This window comes from Parus major, chromosome 1 (genome assembly GCF_001522545.3).
Source record: "Parus major isolate Abel chromosome 1, Parus_major1.1, whole genome shotgun sequence".
Classification (NCBI taxonomy): Eukaryota; Metazoa; Chordata; class Aves; order Passeriformes; family Paridae; genus Parus; species Parus major.
In genome coordinates this window covers 17,047,721-17,064,564 of record NC_031768.1, presented here as the reverse complement: position 1 = coordinate 17,064,564, position 16,844 = coordinate 17,047,721, and the positions used below count along the sequence as shown (strand labels likewise).

Below are 16,844 nucleotides of genomic sequence, written 5' to 3'. Positions count from 1 at the left end.
CATTGCCCTCCATGGTCCTCCATGGGCTGAGGGGAACAGCTGCCTCACCATGGTCTGCACCACAGACTGCAGGGGATTCTGCTCCAGCACCTGGAGCACCTCCTGCCCCTCCTGTTTCACTGGCTTTGGGGGCTGCAGAGGGTTTTTTCCTGTTACATATTGTTGTTTCTGTAACTCTTTTCCCCTTCTGAAGGACATTATCCCAGAGGAGCCACCACCTTCACTGATGAGCTCAGCCTTGGCCAGCAGTGGGTCCATCTTGGAACCTGCTGGCATTGGCTCCATCAGAAATGGGGGAAGCTTCTTACAGAAGACCCTTCTCTAGTCCCCCTGCTACCAAATCCATGTCATACAAACCTTATACAGTCACAAAGACCCACCGCTGACTCAGTGACCTTTGTAAATTTTCAGCAGAGGATGGGCTGCAACCCCTGGTAGTATAGTTGTCTGAAGACATTAATTCTTCAAAAACCATAAAAGTCAAAGGGGTCTGATGAAACTGATTTTCAGCAATAGCATGTCCATTCCTCCAGACCACTGAATGTGATAAATGAGAGAATCTCAAGTAAGAGAAAAAGCAAAGTTGCATAAATCCTTCGGTTTTATTTTACAATTGTAACGGAGCAATCAGCATGTGATTGTAAACAAGTGCTTACCTACTAACTTTTCTGAGTAAGTAGGCTTAGTAATGAAAGTCTAATTAAGATAAAGAATAAGGTAAAAAAATTATTTAGAGGGAGTTTTCTTTATGTCCTTTCCCACATCAAACTGCAGTGATCTGTCAGATCAGGGGAGACAAATTTCCCTCTGCTCTTCACGGGAAGTGGATTTTGAGGAGACAGTTTATAATTCTGGTTGCACATCTGAACTGATGCATGCATTGAAACAAAATCTGTGGGGAAGGCTAAGGACTCAAGAAAAACTTGCTCAAATCTTCCACTGAAGAACAACTTCAGCTGCCATTCCACGGCACTTCTCAATGCTGTGGACATCATCAGTGACAGACAGAGCAAATGTGCTCTACTCCAGCACTAATATTGGTCATAGAGGTAAAACCAGACTCATTTAAAGCCTTTTGTCCAGCTGTGAATTCAGCTGTTGTCAAGAGAACTCTTAGTAATTCTTAGCATGTTTTAGCTTTATCAAGACTTCCTAACAGTCCTTGTAACAAAAGCAGCATCTTGTAATTAATGGCAGTTTGATGCAGTCATCTAAAACCGATGGTGTTAAAACATCTGCAAGTTATTATCACATCTGAATGAATATCACACTAAAAATTAGTTTGAAACTAGCATTATATTAAAATAATGTAAATAACAGCTTCAATAACCAGCATTTTCTTCCATCTTAATCTGTAAAAAGTGTATGTTCTTTAGTATTTAATGAATTTTTACTGCACCAAAACACTTTCTAATCAGCTCAGGCTGAATGATTTATCTGCTTTTTATGCTTTTCAGTGCTTTAATACAGAGAAGTCCTTTAAAATAGCCTGAAATGTTGCATACTTCCTACTTATGTTTTATTTAGGAAATTTACCTCTATTTTTTGCCCTCCCTATTCCTCATTCACAAAAATTTCCAGTGTAGAAGAGTTTACTTACTTTAGACCTGAGGGAGTTGAAAGGCGTTTAATTAGGTTTACTTAAGACTTTTCTGAGATAATGGTCATACTTTCACAAGTATATTTATATTAATGCTCAATCCAGAGTACCTTAATGAAAATAATTTTGAAAGGACAAGTTGGCTTACCCACTGGTTAAAACTCAATCTGGAAGTACCTTGTTTGATTCATTTCTGCAACATTATAACATCTTTGGATTAAATTTAAGGCCTCAAGATACGCTGGATAAGAAAGATCAAGAGATACAAGCATTAGAAATAAACAATTAAAAATTCTCATAAGGATTCTGGGCTGTTTTGCTTTTTTCAGACTAAATGTATATTTTCAATAAAAAGAAGCAACAGATTAATTTGAATAAATGTTTGTCTTCACCTCTCCTTGTTTTCCTTTTGCCTAAGTGTGAATTGAGCAACACAGCTGAAGCCAATCCAGCTGCACCAAAGACATTCTGTTCTGTGCACAGACCCTTTTAGAAGGAACCATCCTTTTCCTCTGGCTGCAAGCATTTTTTATTTTTTTTTTTCTAGTACTGGTGTTCTTCTCCAGGTGGTTCCTGTGTGAAGCTCCACAGGATTATGTTAGATGATGTCCCAGATGTCTCTTGTAGATCATCAGTGTGCTGGAAGCACATGGCAAGAAGAGGTCTATACTTAATGCAGAAGACTTCCTCTGGGATGTGTTCCCAGCAAAACCTGGGAAGCACAGTAGAGACCAAGTCAGCTGGCAGATGAAATTAGCATTCAGAGAAATGAAGACAGGATGATGCTTCTTCTGGAAAACAGGTAGCTAATTACTTCAAATGACTTGGGAACAGAGTCACAAAAGGCTTTTGGTACTCAAGTCTTGCCTAAATCTGAAGCTGCAATCTTTTAAAACCTGTCCTCTTCCAGTGCTGGAAGCCTGGAAGTGCATACAGGTATCTAGTGCAGCATTCAATATGCTAGCTAGATACAAATATTCCAAGTAGAAATTATGTTTCCAAGCCTTGAAGTCCTGTGTGCCCCTCTCTTGGCCCACGCTTGCTCCTGGCACCCACAAGTTAAACTCCTCTGTGTCGGTGGAGGAGCCCAAGCTCTCAGCTGTCTTCACACCACATCAGCCCAAGATTGTCCCAGCACAGTGACAGTCAAGCTGTGTTCTCCTGAGTCATCCTATGGCTTCCCTATCCAAAAGCAGCTGTCCAGCTACTCGATCCCTCATCTGCTAAGGCTTCCCCAACAGGGACCAGTTCCAAAGCACTTTTCAGGTTGCATTTAGCTTTAGCTTCATGATTAGAACACTGGTTGGAAGGTCCAACAGACCAAAAATACCCAAAACACCAACCACAATACCCTGAATAACTTTGAATACCCTTTAACTAATAACCTGAATAATCTTATTTTTATTGCCTTGGAGATAAAGATTAAACCTTAATGATTCAGCTGAGTTCTTACAGCAAATCTTGGCTAAGCGTTTACCCGAGGAGAAGGGAAGAGTGGAGAGGTGGGTTCAGTGCAGAACTGACAGGTGGGGATTTGTGGCCCAGGGGTAGGTACCCATATCTCACAGTAGGTTATTAAATGTCTCATTGTTCAACATGCTAATTCCTGGCTATCTGGCTCTGAGACCTCTCATTTTTTCTCTCTTCTGCTTTCTGGAGTAGTACACCCCATTCTGCTGGTCAGGCATGCAAAACATCAGGTAGAAGAGCACACAGCCCTGAGACACTCACATTTTCTCATTGTTTCACAGCTGCTGTTTTCACAATATGGAAATTGAGGCGTAGAGATGAGCTGCATTCACCCACGACCTTGGATGCAACTTGATTGAAGGTTATCTAATGAAGCATCATCTCTGATGAACACAGGCTCACAAAGCATTAGTCTGCTATGATTGTTTAAATAGGTGAGGAAAAGATAGAAAAGGAATTTTCTGAATTGAAACAAAGTTATCCTTTTAAACAAAAAAAAAAAAAAATCCCACATGTAGTTTCTCATATTGAACACAAGGCAGCTCTTATCCTGAAGAAAACTACATATTGTTGTTTTCACCAATTGCAACAATATTTATAACAGATTTCTGAGCTTAATTTCCATCCAAGCTGGACACTATAAAGTGCTACAACAGGACATCAACAAAAGAAGGATGTGTATGTGCCTGCAGAACAATCCTCAGTGGAGATTTCAGTGGCTCAACCTGGCAGAAGCAGACAACTCAGGTTAAGCAAGCAAAGGGACATGTAAAATACAGTTACAAGTGCTTTACAAGATATTGTCCTTTTTTCCCTGTTTTTCACTATATCACTAGAATATTCTTAGCTTGTTCGGCTCATCATGATAACAGATAATCTACACTGTCCTTTTTTGCAATATAATACCCTTAAACAAATCTCCTCCCTGTGCCATCACAGAGGTCTACAAGAAAACTTACCTTTGAGATCTTCACCAGATAATAAGCCTGCAGGAAACCATAGACTGAAAAATAATGTAACACCCAGGGAAAAAAAGGATTGAAGACAGAAGAAGGGAAGAGAAGGACAAAACAGGTCAAAAAACACCCAAAGAAATATGCAACTGAATTAATTCATACATATATTCACCCTCTTAATAAGAAAAGCAGATAAAGTGCACTTTCACTGGAGATTATAGCAAGTCAGGTTGTCACTGATGATGACACCAATGTAGCAAGGCAAGCAAGATGCTCTGTGAGTCAGAATGAAAAATGCCCAGATCTATATGTAGGGGTAACATTTCTAGTTGGACTGCAGGTCAGTCCTTGGTGCAACTCAAAAGGTAGAGCTCTCTGCTGGGAGCTGCATGGCAGAGCTGGTTAGATCTGTCCTCCAAAACACACTTCTGTGTTCTAATGCTGGCATAAAAAGCTTGAGACCAACCTCAAGCTCCCCCCGTGCACAGTGTTTCCACACCACTATCAGGCATGGGACTGAGCCCATCCCATTACCAGTGAGGAAGATGCCCATGGGTAGAGCCTCCCCAGTTACTGCACAAACAGGGAGAGGCAAGAGTGCATGTCCCTGCATCCACAGAAATGTGTGTGCTGCCATAGCCCTGCTACTCTGCATGCAAGGATCCTTTCGTGCCTTGACTAGGAACAGGAAGACGTCTTTGGTTTTCCTCACAAAATAAATTCTCATTTTTACCTGACTGCCAGTTCCACAGGGTAATGTAATCCTGAAAAAACACTCCTATTAATGGACACTAACCATTGAATTAGTAGTGAATTTAAAAGATGTATCATTGAGATAAAAAGCACTGGTGTCATTTTGTCAGTCTCCCATTGTACATATGAAATATGATTCCATCTTCCTTGGCAAAATCTCTTCCTGGAAGCTGCCCTACTTTCCTGCTGTTTAGCCTGAAGGAAGAATGAGACAGATGTCCTTTTGGACCATGTCCTCCCTTTCCTCTTGCTGTTTCCCTGGGAGAGGGGGAGAAGTCTGAGTATCCCTGTAACACTAAGGTGATGCAGGCAGTGGGTTCTGCCAGCAGAGACTATTTTATATATGAAACTAAGTGGCTTTATCTGCACTTTGAGCATTGCTCCAGAGGGGACCCAGCTGCAGGACTCCCACACAGCCTGGGAGACCAGAAGTGCCTGAGGCTGGCCCTGCAATGCTGGGTCACACTGGTGGCCACAGCAAGCCCACAGGCTTTGTTTTCTGCATTTAGCACCAGGAGGAGTAACAGAGCCATACCTGGCAGGAAAATCAGATGGCAATGACCAGAGGCTTGTTAGCAAAGGTTATATGCTTTAGACAAACTCCTCAGAAAACATCAGAAGCAGGAGGGAGGAGGTGTTTTCCTTGCTCTTCTGTATCTAAATATCTGTCAAAGAAGGTTCTCTCAATCTGACTGAATTACAGGATTTGAACACAGTCCTTAATGATCATTGATAAGGGCAAGGCTGTGCAGAGCTGTAAATGGGAAAAAGAAGTCAAAGCCACAATTTGTAACTTAGCTGCTGTATAGTTTTCCTAGGAAGGTTTCACAGCTGAGGCAGCAATTTGCTGCACCATTCCTGGAAATCATTTTCCTCCCAAAGCAAACAGTATTGATTGCTTCTCATCCTCTCCAAATCCCATCATTTTGAAGAAGTCTTTTGTATTGTTTCCTAAAATAAGTAATAGATGGTGTCTGGAAAGTATGGGAGAAAAAGGCCTTGGAAAACCATGTTCTTCTGAAAGCAGAAGCTAGGCAAATTCAACTTGAAATTGAAGTGTAATTAATCATCAGTGAGGCATTGCAACAACTCAGAGACATCTGTAATTTGAAATTTTTCCCTCTGTGTTTCAAATCTATCTGAAAGAGACAGCTTAGGGAATTCAAGATTTTCATACAGGAGTTGTTGATTAAACACTCAATATGGTTTGTCCTATAAGATGACCATAGATTTTGTAGATTTAGAAATTATTATTTTTCTAAAAGCACTGCATGAAATCCCACAGAGATTTACTCTGCAAATGACAGGAGCACCAGGGCTGAGAACAATGCATGTGTAGAGTCAGGCAGTTCAGAGCTACAGCCACGAATGCATGAAGGACCCCAGACACTCATGAACTCTTACTTTGCTCTTTAGCCTGGACTAAACATGTGGTTTGTAACCTTTTTTCACCTGCAGACCCCTACATACTTTCCTGTAAGCCTCTGTGCAGCGTTCACATCCTCAGGAATAGTTTTCTAATTATCAAATCTGTATGCTGGAGAAATAGCCATGTGAGTGGATTTATGGATCTGAGTGTCTTCAAAACCACTGCACTGAATGACTTCTTTCTGATCCCATGACTGTTCATGTCCTGTTTCAGTTCTGCTACTCTCTTTAGTCTTCAGCAGGCATCTATATTTGCCCATATACTACAAATCCAAATCCTGCTGGATTCTCTGAAGTCCTAAAGTTTTATTAATATAACAGAGAACAACTTTTAAAGAGAGCAAAAATATCCCAATAAGCCTACAGAAAGCAAAATTAAGTGATTTTATTCAAATTGAAGGAAAAATTCATTCTGTTTTACTCTGCTTGTCACATTTACATGTCTCATTTCCTAGCTCTATAAAAGCTCCAGTGTGTACTGAAGGTACTTTGTTGTTACGTTTTCTGCCAGACTGCTATAAACAAAAATACATTCACTAATTACTTCTTTTTTTGGCTTAGTGCAATGCCTGCCAAGACAGTGATGCACTCTTAGTGTCCTCTCCCTTTTGCCTGATCAGTTACATCTGTGGAGGAAGTTGATATTTAAGTTGGCCAAGACATGGTAAAAGCATAAAGCAATTAAAACAAATGTATCCTGTCTCTCTCTAAGGTTGTTTTTTTTTTTTTGCCAGGAAGCCAGAATTTAATGAAGCTTAGCATTATCTGACAGCCCTTCAACTTTCCTCTAATTAACTTGCAGTTCTTCAAATAAAACCTTTCAACACAGTGGGACTGCCTGTGAATGCAGTATTTTGCTGCCACTTCAGAAGACATTGACCTCTTTGGTGTGGCCACTCTTTAGTTTCTCCATTAATTGTTCTTTTCCTTGACAGCTGTATTGGTGCACGTCTCTAAGCAGAAATTTATTGTCCTTTCATGAAAATGCTTAGCAGGGTGGTACATATGCTCCATAATTCAAAATATTAATGTGTATCTTACAAAGCCAGATCCCTTGTGTTTGCCTGCCATAATTCATGTTCTCCCTTCCAAAAAGTGACCAATATAATGGTGACCATCTTCAAAACCTAGCTGGAGTCTCTGGGATCCTGTGTTTTCTCAAATGTGTTGCTGTCCTGTCCAGATAGAGCTGAATGACTACCCTTGGATGAGAAGTAAAGATCCTTTATCTCTGTTTTGCCATATCCTATATGTAAAAACTTTCCTCATGGCCAAAGGATCATTTAGAGGAGAGTACACACAGTAAGTATCCCCTGCAGAGCAGTAACTTTTATCCTCCCTCTTAGTGGGCACTTCTCTTTGAATTCTGCATATAATGCAGAAAAAAATCTGAACCTCATCAAATGCAGAGTGCTACCTACGTTCAGCAGTGAACACTCATCCTTGCCAATCACTTGTATTTCAAGGTAGGAACAATTTTGTACATTCCTAAAAAAGTGTGGCTGCCTAATACCACCTACTCTCACAGCAGTACCCCTTGCTGTAATAGGTGAGGCTGACTGTAAAACTGTTTGCTTTATGGCTTGTTTACTATCCCTTAACAATCATGTTTCTCTTCAATGTAGCTTAAAACCCACCCTAAAGGCTAGTTTTAATGGGACAGAAAATAAGCCATATTCATAGTTCTTGCAAAGTTGCCTGATCCCACATTTTCCATAACAATGCTTTAGTGTTTTGTCAGTCCACAACCTCTAATGTACAGCTCAGCTGTGTAGATTGTTGTGTTTATGCTGGAAAAAAACCCAAACCTTCATGGATATTTGAAAATTCTTTTTGTGGTTGTTCCAGTCTCTTATTAGGATATTGGTTAATAAGTCATGCTTATACAGCTCTGTTTTTCCTTGTAAAATTCATCCTACCTTGCCAGCTTTATTGCCATTGAGACACTCAAATTCTTGAGCATACAGTTGTTTTTAAGAATTACAGCCTTCTGTACTATTAATATTCAGTGCTGATTTTTGACTCCTCTTTTGGCCTCTCAGAGTATTCCTTTCCAAGCAGATATTGCTTTATTTCTCATCCAACAGCTGAAGTCACTATTAGACATCCCATTCAAAACATTGGTATGCTTCAGACATTTTTGGTTTTATAGAAATTGGTATTGCTGCATAGTAAACCCCTTTTTCTTTTTACCTCTTTTCTTTTTGGGAACAGACAAGGTCTCAGAGCTTTGCTGGGATGCCCTTTGATGCAGATTCATAACTGTCTGTTGATTTGCAGGGTGAGAAGGCAGAAAAATAGACCCTGGGCTAATGAGGTGAAATGCAGGAAAAGAAAACAGGCCTGACACAAGGAAGTTTTCTGGATACTGAGGTCTATTGACTCACAGAATAGTCTTCAAACATAAGGATAAAAACCATGATAAATATTACACCTTTAAACTATTTTGGAGTAGAGATTACTGAGATTTTTTCTTATGAAAGGCAAAACGTAAGACTTTTGACGGCAGGATTCTTCACAAAAATGAGTGGAAACTACAGAATGGTAATTTAGTCCTCCTTGTTTTCAAAATTTCAAGGACAATTACCACCACAGCAGTGGGATACAGGTGCTCCTTCCAAGAATATCAAGCTGGTCATGTATGTGAAAAGCCTAGGAATGAAAAGACAATAGGGATCAAAAAGAGTAAGGATTTCTTGAATGGACATCTCTGCAACATTTTCCAGGGTAACCTTATTTTCCCATAATTCTTTAGCCTCAGATACTCTGGATTTTGAGCCCTTTGTCTTACTGTCATTCTCAGATGAGAAACTGGATTGTGGAGGCTCAGTATTAAAGCAAATATTTTGGCAAGACATAGGATCCCATGAAATAGTTGTCAAAAGCAGAGGGTGTTTGACATCCTATAGAGGGGCTCAGTCAGAATGACTAGTAAGCTGTTATTAATGCCTGGTTGAATTCTGTGTAGAAACCTCACAACATAACAGAAACTGTAAGATTACTTGAAGACATTTATGACCAGCAGCCTGTATAACATTTGGTGTTAGCTCAGCAGCATCACATCCCACTTCACATTATTTTCACAGTCCATATAAACAGTGCTCTTTTGGGGATGAAGAGAAAGAAAAAAGTCATCCCACCTTTTTGAACAACCCCATGCATCACACTTACCCAAACACACTTACCCAAACAATTCCAAAGTGATATGATACTGATTTCAGCAGAGGAACCAGTGTGACTCACAATTTGCCTTTGGGGATGTTGCCTTCAAGAGTCTCTTTCATGACTGGACATCTTACACAATCACAGTCTTTCTCCTACAAAGGATGCCCTTCAGATAAGATGTTACTCAGCAAGCTCTTCATCCCACAGGATGACTCAGATCTCAAACAGCTTAGGGAGCCCAAACTTGCCAGCAGTAACGGTGTCACCTTCTTGCCAGGGACAAGAAGCAATGGTAGATCAAAAACCTGGACACAGGGCTACTGAAACAATCAATATGTGTTTATGTTCTTCCTCCTCAACTACTAAAGCATCTCCCTATGCAATTTCAGGTTACATCAAGGACAGTTGTTTGGAGGGAGGAGGACATGTGGATTCTTTTGTTGTCCAGACTTGCACTTTTCTGCTTTTTGAAGATAGGTGCAGTGTCAGCAATTCTCCAGTTAAATGACTTCTATCTATCCTTGATAGAAGTCTTAGAACTTCTGATGGTGAGTATTCCAGTCTATTAAAGTAGATGTGGTCTGCTCCCCTGACAGAAGGACATTAATGTCTCCGAGTATTGAAATCACCTTAGCCCAATTATTTTCATGTTATTCAAGGAGAACAATAGAAGGAAAACTATGAAAAGCTTTGCAGGCTTTTGCGCTAAACTCTTTCAAAGCTTACCTGGATGGGAAATTGTATGAACAACAGACTTATTTGGTTTACAGATCATCTGTCACTCCTTCCTGACAGCTCAGCAAAGGGACAGAATGCCAAAACCCAATTAATGCTTTTAAAGATTTAGAAAATTAGTTAGCCTTTGCAACAATCACCACAACATTATTGTGAATTACTTAATTGTTAACTGTTAAATTAAATAGCATCTGAAAGATTCCATATGTTTTCATCTATTTCAGAAGTCATGGAGAGTGTACATACTTGAGATATCTCAGGTGCCAAAGCAACAGAGAAGATGAGAGATGAGCCAAGGATAAAGAAAGGGAGGGACTGTGAGCCATTAAACAGATGTGTTGAGGTTCTCCTGCCCTTCCCTGTGAGGAGCTGTGGCAAACCCTCAGACAAACCCACCCAGCCAGGCAGGCACTGGGACCCTGTCACCCTCAGGGCTGGTCTCCCTCAGGAAAGGACCAAGTTCTAGGAGACATAACTATGATAAGAACTTTGGATGTTAGTGGTGGGATGTTAGTGGTGGGTAGTGGGATGGCTTTTCTGCAAAAGCCAGAACCAATACTTCATGACCCCTACTCTTTGCTTTAAGTCTATTTTTTTTACAACTTGTAAGGAAAGACAAATAATTTGAAATAATTTCTTCTTTTTTTTTGTTTTTTCCTCCTTTTTAGTGCATTTCCTACTAACCCAACTAATTACTACCACAACAACTAAAGGTTCATGATGAATCCCTAAAATCTGGGCAGTGCTAGGAATTATGCTGTCCCTTTATCTTCAGTTCAGTCTCCTCAGACCTGTGAATCCAGCTGTGGTGTTTAAGTGTAGGATAGCTGTTTTTCCCCTAGACCCTGTATTGTCACTGCAGACATGTGGAGAAATGTGGTTCCCTCTCTTCACTCAGTGTTTTGGCATTCTGCCTCATTCATCATGGGCTGTTCAAGCCATGCCCTGGTGATAAGGTTATTAATTTCATCCAATGCTTTTCTTTAGGGCTGATCACTGCTGTGACAAAAACATTAGTCAATGTATTGTTGTAGCTCCTCAGCAAGGAGTCTCTGCTGTACAATCAAGGAGCAGAGTCACAGCAAGATTTCTAATTTTGGATGCCCATTTGAGGTTTATGGTTTAATTTTCTTCTGTAACTATTTGATGTTACCTAACACTGTAGATATTTAATATGCAGCAGGTTTTCATTTTGGTTATAACTGTGAGAAAGTTATTGATCTGGATGTAGAGAAAATACATCCAGTAAGGCTGCTTCTTTTTAAATGCCACATTTATGTACCTTGCCTGGCAGAATGTACAGAGCAGTTGGCGAAGGCAGTGTAAGGCACCCTTCTCCAGGACAGCCCACATATTTTCACGTCTTTTCTTTGGGAGAAGCATGTTATCCAAAAATTGATGAAACAAAACTGCCAAATTGTGCTGGCCCCTTTAACAGCACTCTGACACCCTTTTCTTTCACCTATTGGATAAATAAGCTTCCAAAACCTTTGAACCCTTCAGATGGGTAAGGGCTGTGAACAATATCCTGTGATTCTCAATGTTGCTGGAATAGCATCTACAGTCTGACCATCTGACCACCCAGCTGTTCCAGGTGCACACAAATCATCATTCTGCCTCTTTGGTGCATGAGATTCAGGTAAATACTACCTCCACTTTGTAACCCACTTCCTCCTTACAAAAAAGGCATCCAGTTGCAGTGGTCTGAAGGAAGAAAAAGTATTCTCTAGTCTGGTCCCTGATGTTGGCAACGTGTGGAGCAGAAACCAGGTTGTGCTGTGGCACCCAGATGTTGTTCAGCCTTAGTGATGCCAAATCAACCATGGGCTTCTTTTTAGCAATTATGAAACACCTGGGGGGAATCCTTAATTCCAGTTTCATTGTGCACTGCCTTTGCAAATGGATGAGATGCTGCCATGCAAGGGCAGGTGTGGGACTCCAAACCCTCAGGTCACCCACACGTTGGAGGAAAGAGGTCCCCTGTAGCCATGGAAGCTGTCTGTGGGGCATCCAGGAACTTCCAGGGACATGGAGGGTACATTTCTACACCTTGCACTGTGAAGTAAGAGGAATGTGGAGATTTCTTTGGAGCTAATTAAAGAGAGGTGTTTGAAAATGCAGCAGAATTTCATAAGGTAGTGTACATGCCACTGCACTAAGGGATGGCCACCCATGAGACCATACAGCTTCTCCCTCACACTCTGGCCCAAATAAAATTTCTGTACTATGGTATCTGAATAGCTTTGAGGATCTGGTTGTCAAGGGAAGTTTTGTGACAGTGTCATTTGGAACATCAAGGATAGCTATCAAAAATTATAGGTGTCTATTTTGGAGTCTCTTGTCCTGGATGTGGATGTAAAAGTACCTTTGAGCCAATGTATAATTCCCAGCTTTGTGAAGGTTTTTCCCTTTTTTTTTATCTTGTGGGGTATTTTTGGCTTTTTTTTTTTTTTTTTTTAATTTAATCTGCCTTTTGCTTTCAAAAGTGTTTTCAAATTCCCTCAACAATGTTCACATTCGTGCCTCGTAATTGTGTGGAGCTTTAAAAATACTAATGTTAGCAGTCACCCTTCATGAGATGAAGGTTACATAAATGCCTCTTAACCAACTACAAAATGCTGCAAACAAAGAGCTCCAAGTTTTTCCCCAATGAATGTTTCTTTGGAGATTCAGAAGCTGATATTTTACTGAACTTGTTCTGCCTGTGGACAATCATAATAGCTCTCAAAAAAGTAATCCGCACACAAAGCTTTATAGCTCAAAGCAGAAAGCTGCAGGAAATTAGCTTTATTTTGCTGTTAACGGAAAGAGCCAAAATTCTGCAGTAACTTAACTGTTTAAGGCTTGTGTTTTTTTCATTTTTAAATGATTGAAAGAAATTAATAAAATTCAGGGGACAGAATGAACTTCCACTTCCTATGAACATGAAAGGGCGCTGTATCCTAACAGCAGATTTCTGTGATAGACATAAAGCAGAACTTAATGAAATTGCTTCAGAGAAATGCAGCAATAAATGCAAGTAATGAGCCAGCAAAAGAAGCCAGGAGGCAAGGTGCTTCCATAGATATGAGTCAATAAGTGTATTAGTGAAAGGAACAATGGGATCTTGGAGAGAAAATTGCTTAAAATTATCAGAAATGAGAAGAGTAGCAATTTGTACAAAACTCCACCAAGAAATGTTCTTTTTTACCTATGGTTATATTTGAATATCTGCACTTTAACAGAAGTCTGAAAAGACCAAAATGGTAGTTAAACCACTATGTTTTTGCTGTCAGCCAAAATATCTTCAAAGTCATATATCACAGATGATATATGATATAAGGCAAGGTTTCCATACCTCATGCACTGTTTTAACAACCAGCACACAAAATACAACTCTGCTGTGAAAACTGCAGTCTCAGGATGATCACAGCTGGAGTTTTGCATCAAAATATGCACCAATTTGAGATGGGGCACATATTAAATGAACCAGTGTGCCTCCAGTGCTTGCATCATTCCTCTCTCACGGAGGCATTCCAGAGGCACACAGGTGGTAGAGAGCAAAGCAGAGCACAGGTCTCCTCTCTTCATGGCTTTTGTGGAGCCAGAAGAAGGCTAAAGCACCCTATATGTTTACATCCCCTAGCTGCAATTTGCTGAACAGAAGTAGCACAAACACATCAAGTTTGGGATGCCATTCCTACCCCCTAATGTTTTACTCACTGATAGCTGCAATTTTCTAGGCAGCTCCTGTAGAAGATTCAAAGAAATGAGAGCACTGTCAAAGTAGCTGCCTCCATTTGTGCAAAGGCAAATGCACATCTCCAGGCAGTCACTTGGATGTCTTACTAAATTACCTTATCTGCAGGGATGTGTGAAAGTCTGCCACGATAACTCACAGCATGTATTACACTTCAGAGGCCTGGCCTATGTGCAGGCCATGTGTGAAGGCATTTATTTCTGTGACATGGAGCTGAATTAGATTGTCATATGCAATGCCTACGTCTCCTGGGCTGTAGACTGTGGGAAGTGGGATAAACAAAGCATTTTAGAGAGGACATGGAAATAAAACATTTCTCTGAAGTCAGAGTCACTGCACAGCATGGGGCACAGACGTGGCAGGTCCTGGCTGTGATGCCAAAGAGCTTTGTAAAGTTCTGTGGTAAATTACTTTTAGGAGAAGATTCCAAGGATCACCCAAAATAAATTATGGGAAGGACTCTTGCTTAGACCTGCTGTCTAGAAAGTGATAACAGCCAGCCTGTGAAATTAGGAAGCCAGCAATTATTTCCCTAGAAGAGAGCAGGGGTTTTGAAAGGCATTATACACCAGTAAGCACTCATTCTGAAAACCGAGACAGATTTCTGTTTCTAATTGGTTAATTATATGTAATTTCAGTAGGTACGAATGTTCCATTTTCTGGAACTGATCTTTTTTCTGTCGAGTGCTAATGGAGGTTAGAGGAAAAATATATTAAGCAAGCTGCTATGTAAAAAAACTAAGCAGACCCTTCAAAGAGTGGGAGTGCTGCAGGGTACCTCTAATTACAGGTCACTGACAACCAGTGACTGAGAACACTTACGTTCATGTTTTTCAGACTTTTCTGGTGCTTTCTTCACATAGTAACATAAAAACATTAGATTTCACAAAAAAACAAAACAAAACAAAACAAAAAACATTAGATTCCGCTAAATAAATAAATAAAAGCATAAATAAATAAATAGATAAAAAAGGAAGACAAGCATTAAGTAACCTATCTGTTAAGACAAACTCTGAGCATTGTATGCATCCCGCCTCTTTCAGACAATCGATGTAGAAAGGCTGGGCAATAAGTAGGACAGTAAAAGGGAAAACCTGCACCACTCGCAGATGGAAATGGCAATGATGGGATATTCCCTGGTCCGTGTGAGCCTGAGTTTGGTTCACTCTCAGCACCACGTCTTTTCTAGCTCGATTTTTCCCCCGATCATTCCTCTGGCATGCTTTGTGCGGAGCTGCGTGGCAGCGGTACCATCTGGCGGCTGAAGCCGGCACTGTCCCGGGGAGCTGGGGCTGGCAGTCCCCGGGCACCGCCGCTTGCCCCTGCCTTCCTGCCCCGGGAGGGCTCCTTGCCTGGGGCAGCAGCAACCAGCGCTTATGAGGAAAGGGGAAAGGGCTGCTGTGGCCCCGAGATCAGTCTTCCGAGCCAGAAATGTGTCCAGTTACTCCTATCACATATATCTCTCAATTTTCTGTCTTTCGGTCCTGGTTCATAGGGGCTTGGGGCTTTTTCATTGTCATACTTGAAAGAAATGCCTTGCCTGTTCACTTCTCAGCTGTCCAAGCACAGGGATAGCAGATAAAAAGTCCAGACTGTGCACAGAGATGGGACACAGCCCTTCTTTCACATCTCAGGAAAAGAAGAGGTCTCTGTGCTATGTCCTTTGTTGGAGCTTTGCACGTAGCAGTCATCCTTTAATACAGGTCAGGCATTCAAAACAGCTATGATAATTTTTATGGAATGAGGTAACTGAAAGCAGAGATCATATGCAAAATGCCTGAACTGAGCTCAGGGTGTTTTCACTAGGTATTTATTTTGGACTAAGATGTCTGACTGCATGAGCCAGGAACAGCCAAGTATCTCAGAAACAGTAAAGGACATTCAGGGAAAGAAGCCAGAAGCAGTAGGTAGCTCTGGGTTCTGGCTTCTCCTTCTTTTTTGAGGGAATGTGTGTTTTACAGACAAAATCACAGTATTTTGGTCACCCAGGTCTCTGTCCATGGAGTGGCTAAAGTGATTGGGAGTCTGGTCTGGGAGAAAAAGAAACTAAGAGGAAGGGATGAGAGAGATGACTATAAAGGGAGTAATGAGGAGAGATTAAGAAACAATTCCTCATTTTCTTAGGTAAAATTAACTGAAAACTCTTTTAGAACAAAGAGGGAAGGGATTAGGCATACAGAAGGTATGTGGTGGATTAATAGATCTCTTGCCATGCTCATGGATGTCGTGGATGCTGAGAATTTGCATGGCTACCCAGATGTCTGAGCCCTGAGGGCACCACTGCCCCATGGCAGCCCCCTGGGGCTCCCCCTGCCCCACTCCCATGACCCCATGGCAGCCACCCACGGCTCCAGTCCCTGCCCAGGGATGCCCTAATCCAAACATCTGGTCATGCTCTTATGTACTGGGCAGAATCAGTGAGAAAATATTAATGAACTGAAGTCATACAGTCTTGCTGGGTAAATTGGGTGAGAGGAAAGCTTAGAGTCACCAGAATCAAGGAGGATATACTCCCAAAGCACCAGGGATAGCAAATATAGAGAAAGAATTCTTTTCATTCTAGGAGGGAGTCTGAACTTGCTTCCACCACCTCTAATGAATATGTCCCAATAGCCCAACTGGTAGGTAATATTTGTCACGTGTTTTTTCTGTTCCTGCAAGAAAAGTGAGCAATTTACTTGACTTGGATTGAACTGTTTGGGGTTGTGTTTGTTTGTTTTCAAGTCTGAGAAATAACAGAAGTAATTATAGCTTGAAAAAGAGAAAAAGCTACTTCTTAACTTTCGCTCCATGAGGGAAAGGCTTTGTTTAGGGTTGTTTGAAAAAACAACAGAGAAATTTGAAAAAATGACAGGGAGCTGTGGAAAAAAACATCTCCTTCTAATGGTCAGTGAACAAAGAGACTGAGCTGGTAATTCCAGAACTGGAGCAGTGCTCTATCTTTTCTATGGGACAAGTGAATAGAAATAATCCCAGTGAAGTCAGGACATGCTCACAC

At 41.0% G+C, this 16,844-nt stretch overlaps 1 long non-coding RNA gene across 2 annotated transcripts; it reads right to left on the bottom strand.

Annotated features, from left to right (window-relative positions):
- Positions 1–6: 6 nt before the first annotated feature.
- On the bottom strand, positions 7–16,114 carry LOC117244015. Of its 2 annotated transcripts, none has more exons than XR_004496304.1 (3): positions 1,993–16,114; positions 1,749–1,841; positions 7–537 (listed from the first exon to the last, which is right to left on the bottom strand). It is a non-coding gene; the product is annotated as an uncharacterized LOC117244015 (long non-coding RNA). The 2 variants fall into 2 exon arrangements; XR_004496303.1 differs by having other exon boundaries at positions 1,749–2,312; positions 3,332–16,114.
- Between the last annotated feature and the right edge of the window lie 730 nt (positions 16,115–16,844).